Raw genomic sequence first — 9,188 nt, forward strand, 5'->3', positions numbered from 1 at the left:
CCTGGTTTTGTTGATTCTTTGTATAGTTCTCTTTATTTCTACTTGGTTAATTTCACCCCAGAGTTTGATTATTTCCTGCCATCTACTCTTTTTGTGTGTATTTGCTTGTTATTGTTCTAGAGCTTTCAGATGTGCTGTTAAGCTACCAGCGTATTATCTCTCCAATTTCTTTATGGAGGCACCCAGGACTAAGAGATTTCTTCTTAGCATTGCTTTCATGTATCTCATAAGTTTTGGTATTATATATGTTTATTTTCATTAAATTCTAGAAAGTTTTTCATTTCTTTATTTTTCCCCTGATCAAGTTATCATTGAGCAGAGAGTTGTTCAGTTTCTATATGTTTGTGGGATTTCTGTTGTTTTTGTTGTCATTGAAGACCAGACTTAATTCCTAATGATCTGATAAGATACATGGGGTTATTTCAATCTTTCTGTATTTTTTGAGGCCTGTTTTGTGACCAATTATACGGTCAGTTTTAGAGAAGGTATCATGAGGTGCTGAGAAGGTATATTCTTTTGTTTTAGGATGAAATGTTTTATAGATATCTGTTAAATCCATTTGGTTCATAACTTTTGTTAGTTTCACTGTGTCTCTGTTTAGTTTCTTTTTCCATGATCTGTTCATTGATGAGCGTGGGGTGTTGAAATCTCCCACTAGTATTGTGTGAGATGCAATGTGTGCTTTGAGCTTTAGTAATACTTCTTTTTCAAATGTGGTTGCCCTTGCATTTGGGGCATAGATGTTCAGAATTGAGAGTTTTTCTTTGTAGATTTTTCCTTTGATGAGTATGAAATATCTTTCCTCATTTTTTGATAACTTTCAGTTGAAAGTTCATTTTATTTGATATTCAAATGGCTATTCCAACTTGTTTCCTGCAACTATTTGCATGGAAAAAATTTTCCCAGCCTTTTACTTTGAGGTACTGTCTGTCTTTGTCACTGCAGTGCACTTCAGCAAATTGCTGAATCCTGTTTCTGTAAATAGTCTCTTAGCCTATGTCTTTTTATTGGGTATTGAATCCATTGATGTTGAGAGATATTAGGGACCAATATTATTGCTTTGTGTTATTTTTGTTGTTGAAAAAAATTAAAAAAAAAAAACAAAAAGACTATAGTCATAGGGGCAACTGGGCAGAAACAATATTCTTGGACTACTTCATGAACTGTTGATCTGGGGAAAGGACAAGTGTCTCATTCTGGTTATTCCTGAGTGCTCTATGCCTTTGTTGGGGAGAGACAAAGTTAAAGTTTACTCAGACAGGACCACGGGTGTCTTGAGAGAACCCCCACCTCTATGATATTGACCTTAAAACTAGAAGATGAGTAACAGCTTCATGAGCTTCAAAAACTTCAAGAAGCCCCCCTTGACATTAGTAAATGGTTAACAGAATTTCCAAAAGCTTGGACTAAAACCAGTGCACCCTCTATTGGAGTGCAGCAATACCCAATGAGTTGTGAAGCCAGAAAAAAAATTAGACCTCACATTCACAGACTATTACAGGGAACTTGCACAACAGAAGACCAAGACCAAATGAGAGAAGAATGAGAAAGGAAAAAATGTAAGACCCCCACAAAGAGAGGACCTCACCCAAGCCTCAGGAATTCATAGCCAGTATTCTAGTCTTCAGTCTCTCTTTTGTGATATACTTTTTCTGTCTCTTTAACTAAATCTTGCAGGGTATAATATTGTAATTCCTCTATATGCTGTAACTTCTTACCTGTCACCAGAGCCCGGCGGGGTAAACTGTCAGCTGCTCCCTGCCTGTAGCCATGTTGAAGTCTCACTCTGGTCAGTTAAGGGGGGCTTCTAACAAAATTCTTTCTCATTCTTCTGTGGTAAAGAGAACCTGTAAGAGTTGTTGGCAATCATCCCAGGTAGGCTGGTGGAAAAACATTAAAGACTCTTCTAGTCCAGTCAGACTGGTAGGGTTATCTGAAATGGAAGAGTGATTAATCTTCTAGTTTGGTCTGTGCCTCATTCTGCAGAGGGCCAGGGTTCGGAAGGCTGGCTTCTTCTTTCTCACCCATGGTGATGGTTCTTGGACCAGGTCCTGCCACACAGTAATTTATGGCTGTTGATCGGGATGTGACCTGAGTCCTTCCTGAAAAATAATAGCTTTAACTTTAAAATAATAGTCAAGTCAAAAGTCCCTTCTGGTGGCCAGCTAACATCAAAAGTCAGCCACTCTGAGGCACAAAAAGTCTGTGACAGTCCTTTCTTGATCTCAACTGATAAGTTATGTGTTCTGGTTTTAAATTCAGTTCAATAGTCTAGGGTTAAACTTTAGTCACAGTCTATTTCATTATCACAAATAACATAAAACCCAGACAAAACAAACACGCAGAGAGACTAAAGAAAAAAACCTGTCTCAATCACGAGTGCCAGCCAGGAGGGACTCCACATCCTCCCTACCAAGAGGATCACTGTGGCCTCTCTGGCACCCAGATGGGAATCTCTCAGGCGTCCCAGAGAATTCCTGCCCTCCTGGGACATCTCCCAGGGCTGCAGCCAGTGATTTCCCTAACAAGTCTGCCAATCACTTCGTTTGTCTTTTCCTGAGACAGAAACGGCTGCAAACAGCTGCAAAGAACAGAAAGTACTTTCAGAAAACCAGCTTACTGAGACAGTACAGACAAGAGAATGGGCCCAAAACATAGAAACAGAAATCTTTTACTGAGACAATATAGACAACAAATTGGCCAAAAACACAGAAATCATACCTCCAAGTGGGTTCTTAGAACTTAGGGTGGTTGCAAATTTCCAGTCAGGGAACCAAAAATGTATAACCCCCAGGAAGGGAGGACCTCACCCAAGCCTCAGGAATTTGCAGCCACCCAATAAATCACAAGACACCGAACTTGATGCAATCAGCAAGAGGTATATTTCAATCAGCATGTTGAGGTCAAGATCCATGACCCATGCAGAGGGAGTGGGGTCTGACCCCGGGGCTTTGGAGACAGAGGGAATTTAAAGGCAAAAACCACAACTCAGGGAGGAAACCACAACCCAGGGGGAGTGAAGGAGGGTTATTGGAGAGTACTTGTGGAAAGTCCCAGCCCATTATTCAGTTTGTGACAGGGTCCAAGGAACTGTCATGGGGAACATTTTGTATAGGCTATTCACAAAGAGCCTATTCATAATCAACCATCTATCTTGTGGTCAGCCAAGTTTCTGCCAGGGAAAGCAATGGATTATCAGGGTCTCTTCTTTTCTCTTTTTTGGGTCAGTGGTCAGGCTAGAGACTGAGTGGTCTTAGCCCTTGGGCTTCCAGGTGCTAATGAGAGGCCACAGAAGGACTAAGACTGGGAGGGGTGTTATGTTATGGGCTAGACCAACCTGTAGCTGAAAGGGGCAAGAGAGAGAAGATCCAGTGGTGCCCCATGGTGTAGAGACTCTTGGTCATGGTGACTTGCTTGGCTGGGTCATGGCTGGTTTGGCTAGCTTGTTTGAATTGGCAGGCCTATGTGGTTGGAACATAGAGAGGTTGGTGGGAGATTAGGTGGTGGCTGGGTAGTTGAAGGTCTTCTCTACTCTTCACCATGGCAGGTCCCAAAGATGAGAGGTAGTCCATGGTTTTAAAACATTTATTGTCACGGCAGAAAGTGGATAAAGCTGTACCCCATGTTCTCAAGGCAGGCCCAAGGTTAAATACCTTTTTCAATTAGGAGGAGGGTTTGGGAAGGAATGCCCAATTGGCTATGCCCTCTGGCCTTTAGGTATCTATGAATATGGAGATCTTCTGAGGCTCTGCAGCTTGCAATCATGACTTCTATCTGTGCTATGTGACACAAGGCCACAAACCTTTCTTTGGGAGGGACTGTAAATGGCTGAAGTTAAGTGAAAGGAACCAGGGTCCAGGAGCAAGGCTGAACACCTACCATCCCTTTAGGGGCTCCAGGGTTCAAGGCCTGTGCTTGACCATGTACCCAGTTGTATCTCACAGCCTACTGCTCCACAACTTCTCCTTTTTCTTTTTCTTTTTTTCTCCTTTCAGGAGGTTGAAGAGGGGTTGAATGGTGCTTGTGGAAAGGGGGACCCAGGGTCGAAGCCAATTGAGGTTGCCCCAAAAGCTCTAGATGGAGGCAACAATTAATTTTTGAGGAAAGGAAAGGGTGGGTTTGAAGGGGCATATTGAAGTAAGGGAGATCTCTGTTCCTAAAAATGGCATGGAATAAGAATAAGAATAAGAATAAGAATAAGAATAAGAATAAGAATAAGAATAACAATAACAATAACAATAACAATAAGTTGGATTTTGTGAGGGGCTATTTTGAATCCTAGGGCAGATAGGGAAGGTATTAGTTGGTCTGTAAGGCAGGAGGGAGAGGGAGAAGCATGACCCATATTAATATGTCATCCATGTAATGATATATATTGAGTCTTTTGTCTAAATAGGGTTTTAATGCAGTGGCTACAGCCTCCTGACAAATGGTTGGACTATTACCCATTCCCTTGGGCAAAACAGTCCATTCATATTGTGAGGCTGGGCCAGAGCTGTTAATGGGGGACACTGATAATGTAAAGTGTTCACAATCCTGAGGGTGGAGAGAGATGGAAAAAAGCAGTCTTTTATGTCTATTGCTAATAGGGGAATATTGGCAGGAATGACTGAGATGTGGGGTAGCCCTCTTTGCGGGAAGCCCCAGACTCACATGGTTCTTTTAATTGCCCCGAAATCTTGCAAGTCTCCATTCCCCTGAACTCTTTTTTTTTTTTATAGTAAACACAGGGATATTCTATGGACTGTGGGAGGGGTTGATTGTTGTAGCGACAGCTGTTCTTCTACCAGCTCTCTGAGTATTCTAAGCTTCTTCCTTGATAGAGACCACTGTGGGACCCAGATGGCTTTCTTGGAGAGCCAATCAAGGCAGGGAGTACTCAATCTAATGTAGTCCCTAGAATTGGGGGTGATTTGGAGGAGGGTTATTTGGGTCTTTTTGGGTACTATTTTCTTTATAAGTAATGTCCTCTATTTTAATGTGGTCTCTTTCTGGTTGGGTGGTAAGAACCACATTTAAGGCTTATAAGATATCTCTCCCTAAAAGATTGGTGGCTACTTGAGCCACCAGGGGGTGTATGAGGCTGGTGGCTCCATCTGGGTTTTTCCTAGCTGTAGGTCTGTTTGGTGATGAATGTTTGAGAGGTACCCCCTATGCCTAGAAGCTGGGGCCCAGTGAGCAGTTACCAGTCATGTGGGATCTCTTGTCGTTTTAAAATTGTTCTGTCTGCTCCAGTATCAATAAGACACCTGAATGGTTTATCATCTATTTTAATGGTTAATTTTGGGTGGGAGCCTTCTGAGATGCTGGGCCCCCATAAGACTTCTATAAGAGTAATTGTCCCTCTTACTGTTGGGGCTGAAAATTGAAGTTTGAAGTTTAAAGGCTCTAGTGGCTAACAATCCTTATCATTTAGAGTGGTACAGTATCTCCTCCAGTGGAAACCTTTTCTGTAGTGGGGACAGATTTTCTTACGGGGAGTAGAATCTGTTATGTGAAGAGAGTTATGTGCATTTATTCCTCTAATGTCCTGCCTCTTTGCATTTGAGGCAGCTTCCTTCTGTTTTTACTACTGGTACAATTGCCTGAGCCATGGATGCAATCTGGTGTGATGGAGTTCCTATATCTTGGGTTGCCACAATCCACCTATTGTGATGCTCTTCCCAGAGACCCTGGCAAGGTAGTCTAGATTCAGAAGTCATGCCTTCCCAAACAATGGTTTGAAAAAGGAGGTCCCTGGCTGTGGGGTTGGGAATTTTTCATTCTGAGCTCATTTTAGTTCTGAGAGAGAGGAGGGAGGATGTGGAGTCTTGTGATCTCGAGGGTGAAGTAAGCCTATCTGAAGCTTGGGTTGCACAGAGGTGGACCTGCTCATAGTACCCTGCTGGCTGAGTTGCCTGCTGTGTTCTCCAGTAGAAAAGTCTTCCTGGTCAAAGAGTTCATTAAAACCCTATAGAGTATCGTTGCTTCTGTCTAGGTTTTGCCTAACTTGTTGACAGAATTTGTCACAAAATAAGGCTTTCCACTTTAGAAACCTTCCCTCAATAATGGACTGCTACCTGAAAGTTTAAGCTGAAATAAACATTTTTCTTCTCAAAGTTGTGATAGTCATGGTATTTATTATAGTAACAGAAGCAAAATTACTAGAAGACATTAATGGAACAAGAGGTATTGCAGGAGAATTGGGTATGAGAAAGCCATGTTTGATGCCCAGCTTTCTAAGCCAGATAGTACGGTGTTCACAAGAGAATTAGAAAAAGATTTTGTTACCCAGTAAGTACCTTTAGATGATTACATGGCTTTAGTGGTTTGCTGTGCCCATGGTAGGCAAGATCTTTAATGGGGAAAAAGGGATAAGGCCCTTATCAGATCTAAATGAATTAAGCTGGCATGTAAATTGTATTTCTAAAGTACGAAGTTTAACAAAAGGGCATAAGAAAGGGACAGAGCAGAGAAAAGGAGAATGCTGGGGTTACTTGAATGCAATGTGTCATGATGTATTGGACTGGTATTTCTAAGTGGAAAATTGACAGAAAGTTGAGTGCTGTGTTAATGAATATTTGGAAGTCTTTAAAAACTTTTTACCAAGTCATGAAAGACAAATATGAAAAAACAGTACAGATATATAAATGTGAAACTCCATCCAGGTGTGGAAAGTTATCCAACCAGAGCATACAGTATATATTTCTCTCCTCTAAATATTGTGGATAAAGGCTGTTCTCCAAGTCAAAAGCACCTTAAACAGAAATATATGGCTTGAGAAACAGACAGATGTATCAGGGAAAAATATTGTGCATTATGGAAAACTCACTAAGGCAAAGACCCCCTCTACACTGCTGTACCAAACATTACTTTTTGACTAAAATGTGGGTAAATGTTACAAGAGATTTTCATTATGTGTTGGGGCTTGTTAGTGTTTCTTTTAAACAATGCCCTTACCTTACCAAGACCAATTGTATTTTCTTAGGGAGGGTAGTAGTGGGTCTTCAGAAATATGTTAAATGAATCTTTAACATAATGCTAAGTTTTGAGCACTTTGTAGATTTGAAATAATTTAGAACAGTAAAAATAACACTTTTGGGGTTTATACAACAAAACTTTGTGAGTTGAAGGAGAACCCTCGGGAGCCATAAGGCTGTTAGGTCACATCCCAGAAACAAGTGAATGTTACTTTATGTTATTTCCCCAAGAATTATTGACTAAGAAATCTATGAAATTCCCCAGATTATAAGGCTATTTCTACTGTTGTTGGCTGCATGCTATATGGTAAGATCTCATTTCTAAAAGCACCTCATTTTTGGGGTACAGGACATGGAGAAATCTGACTAGAAGTGAGGTGGAACTTTCCTCCTTTATGGGTAGTTTTTATATTACTTGAAAAGACCAAACCAACTGTCATGGAAGTATTGTCACCAACAGTCCTATTCACTTGATGACCCCCATTTGTCACTTTCACCATACCAGTGAAGACTTGTCAGTTGATATAATAATGATGTTTCCTGGCAGAGTGTGAGAACCACTACATAGGAGGGAATTTACATGTGCTATGTAAGTCAGGGTTTTCACCTATGGCTAGGAAGGTTGGTGATAGGCTGTGTCCAAAGAATACCATTTCGAAACCTCTGGCTCAGTTCATTGCCTTTCACTTTTATGTTGGTTCTAATTTTGTGTGGAGTTAGCTTGGTGGGTGCAAATATAGGCCTGGAATTGAGAGCTCAGGGACCCTTTATTTATCAGTGCTGTAAACTAAGGGGAGGGCAGAAGTTTGGGCCAGGGAGTGAGGTTCTAAGGTCCTTTGACCTGTCAGTATTGAGGGATATGGAGACTGTAGAGGGTAGGCCAGGGTCTCCAGGTATAGGGAGCTTTTATGTAGGGATTCTTGAAGATAGAAGAACAATGGAATTTATTTTTTGATAACAGGTATGATTACTATGAAGAGTTCATATACTTCATTGTGGTTTTCATTAGTTCTTACTTTATATGTTTAACACTTGTCTCAGCACACAAGCACATGGTACCTTTTGTTTATAGTTGCCATAAGACAGGCCTCTGTCATAGAGTATTTCTTTATTACCACTAAAGGGTGACCTAATCCAACTACATAGGTGATATATTTTCAGCATGAACTAGATTAAAAAGATAGAGTGTGGAAGCTTAAGGATCCCCAGGCATCTGGGGCACTCAGACAGTATGGAAGTAAAAGAAAAGTTACAGCAAGGGCTAACTTTTATTAACTGATTGAACATATTGCTTAAGAATTCCTGTGCAGGTGGTGTCATGTGGCATGACAAGCCAGAGACAACCCCAAGCCCAATGTCATAGGTCCTGGACAGGCAGAACACCCCCAAAATGACCCCTGCCCAGTCCCATGAGTCCCAGGTGGGCAAAACAAGCCTTAGAGGACCTCCACCCTGGTGCTACGTTGCATATAGAACTGCTGAGATAACTCTAGACACCCAGAGGCCCTGGGTATCACTAAGATGATTGTGTAAGTAGTAGAGAAATGGAAGAGAACGTAGTAGAAGAATGTAGGCTTAATGAAGAGAGGCAGAAGTGAAGACTCCCCAGAGTAGTGAGGAACAGCCTGATGTGAGTAGCCAGAGATGCTACCTAAGGCCAAAGAAAGGTCCTGACCTCCTGTGCTGCTACTGAAGACCATGTCTGGGTTCATGGCCCCGAAAACAGTGTGTGTGTGTGTGTGTGTGTGTGTGTGTGTGTGTGTGTGTGTGTGTATTTCTGTTATCACCAAAAGCCAGGAGGATGTTCCTGGCCTGGGCTGCCACTGGGGGCCATGTTGACGTCTGAGGGCTGTGCAGAGATAGCCTCATTCTTTGCTTGTGCTGCGTAGGAGTGAAAGAGCTGGCCTTCAAAGTATCAGAGCAGGAGAGCTGACCCTATCCCTTTCCAGCTGCAACACTCTGAAAGTAGGCTCTATGCCTCACCCAGGAAGTACAGTTCAGCTAGGCCTGGTTGCACCTGAGTGTATCACATCTGAGTGAGTGAGAGTGGGAAAGCTGTGTGGGTAGCCATTTGCCTACCAAGAGGTGGAGTGGGCACTGGGGAGATTCCCTCTCTACCTGTCACAGTTGAGAGGGCTGACTCTGGGGTCATGAGAGCGGGTGAGCTAGCTAACCCAACCCTACCTGCAGCACTGAAAGAGAGGCCCTGCACCTTGCCTTGGCAGCACA

Source organism: Arvicanthis niloticus, chromosome 1 (assembly GCF_011762505.2).
Source record: "Arvicanthis niloticus isolate mArvNil1 chromosome 1, mArvNil1.pat.X, whole genome shotgun sequence".
Taxonomy (NCBI): Eukaryota; Metazoa; Chordata; class Mammalia; order Rodentia; family Muridae; genus Arvicanthis; species Arvicanthis niloticus.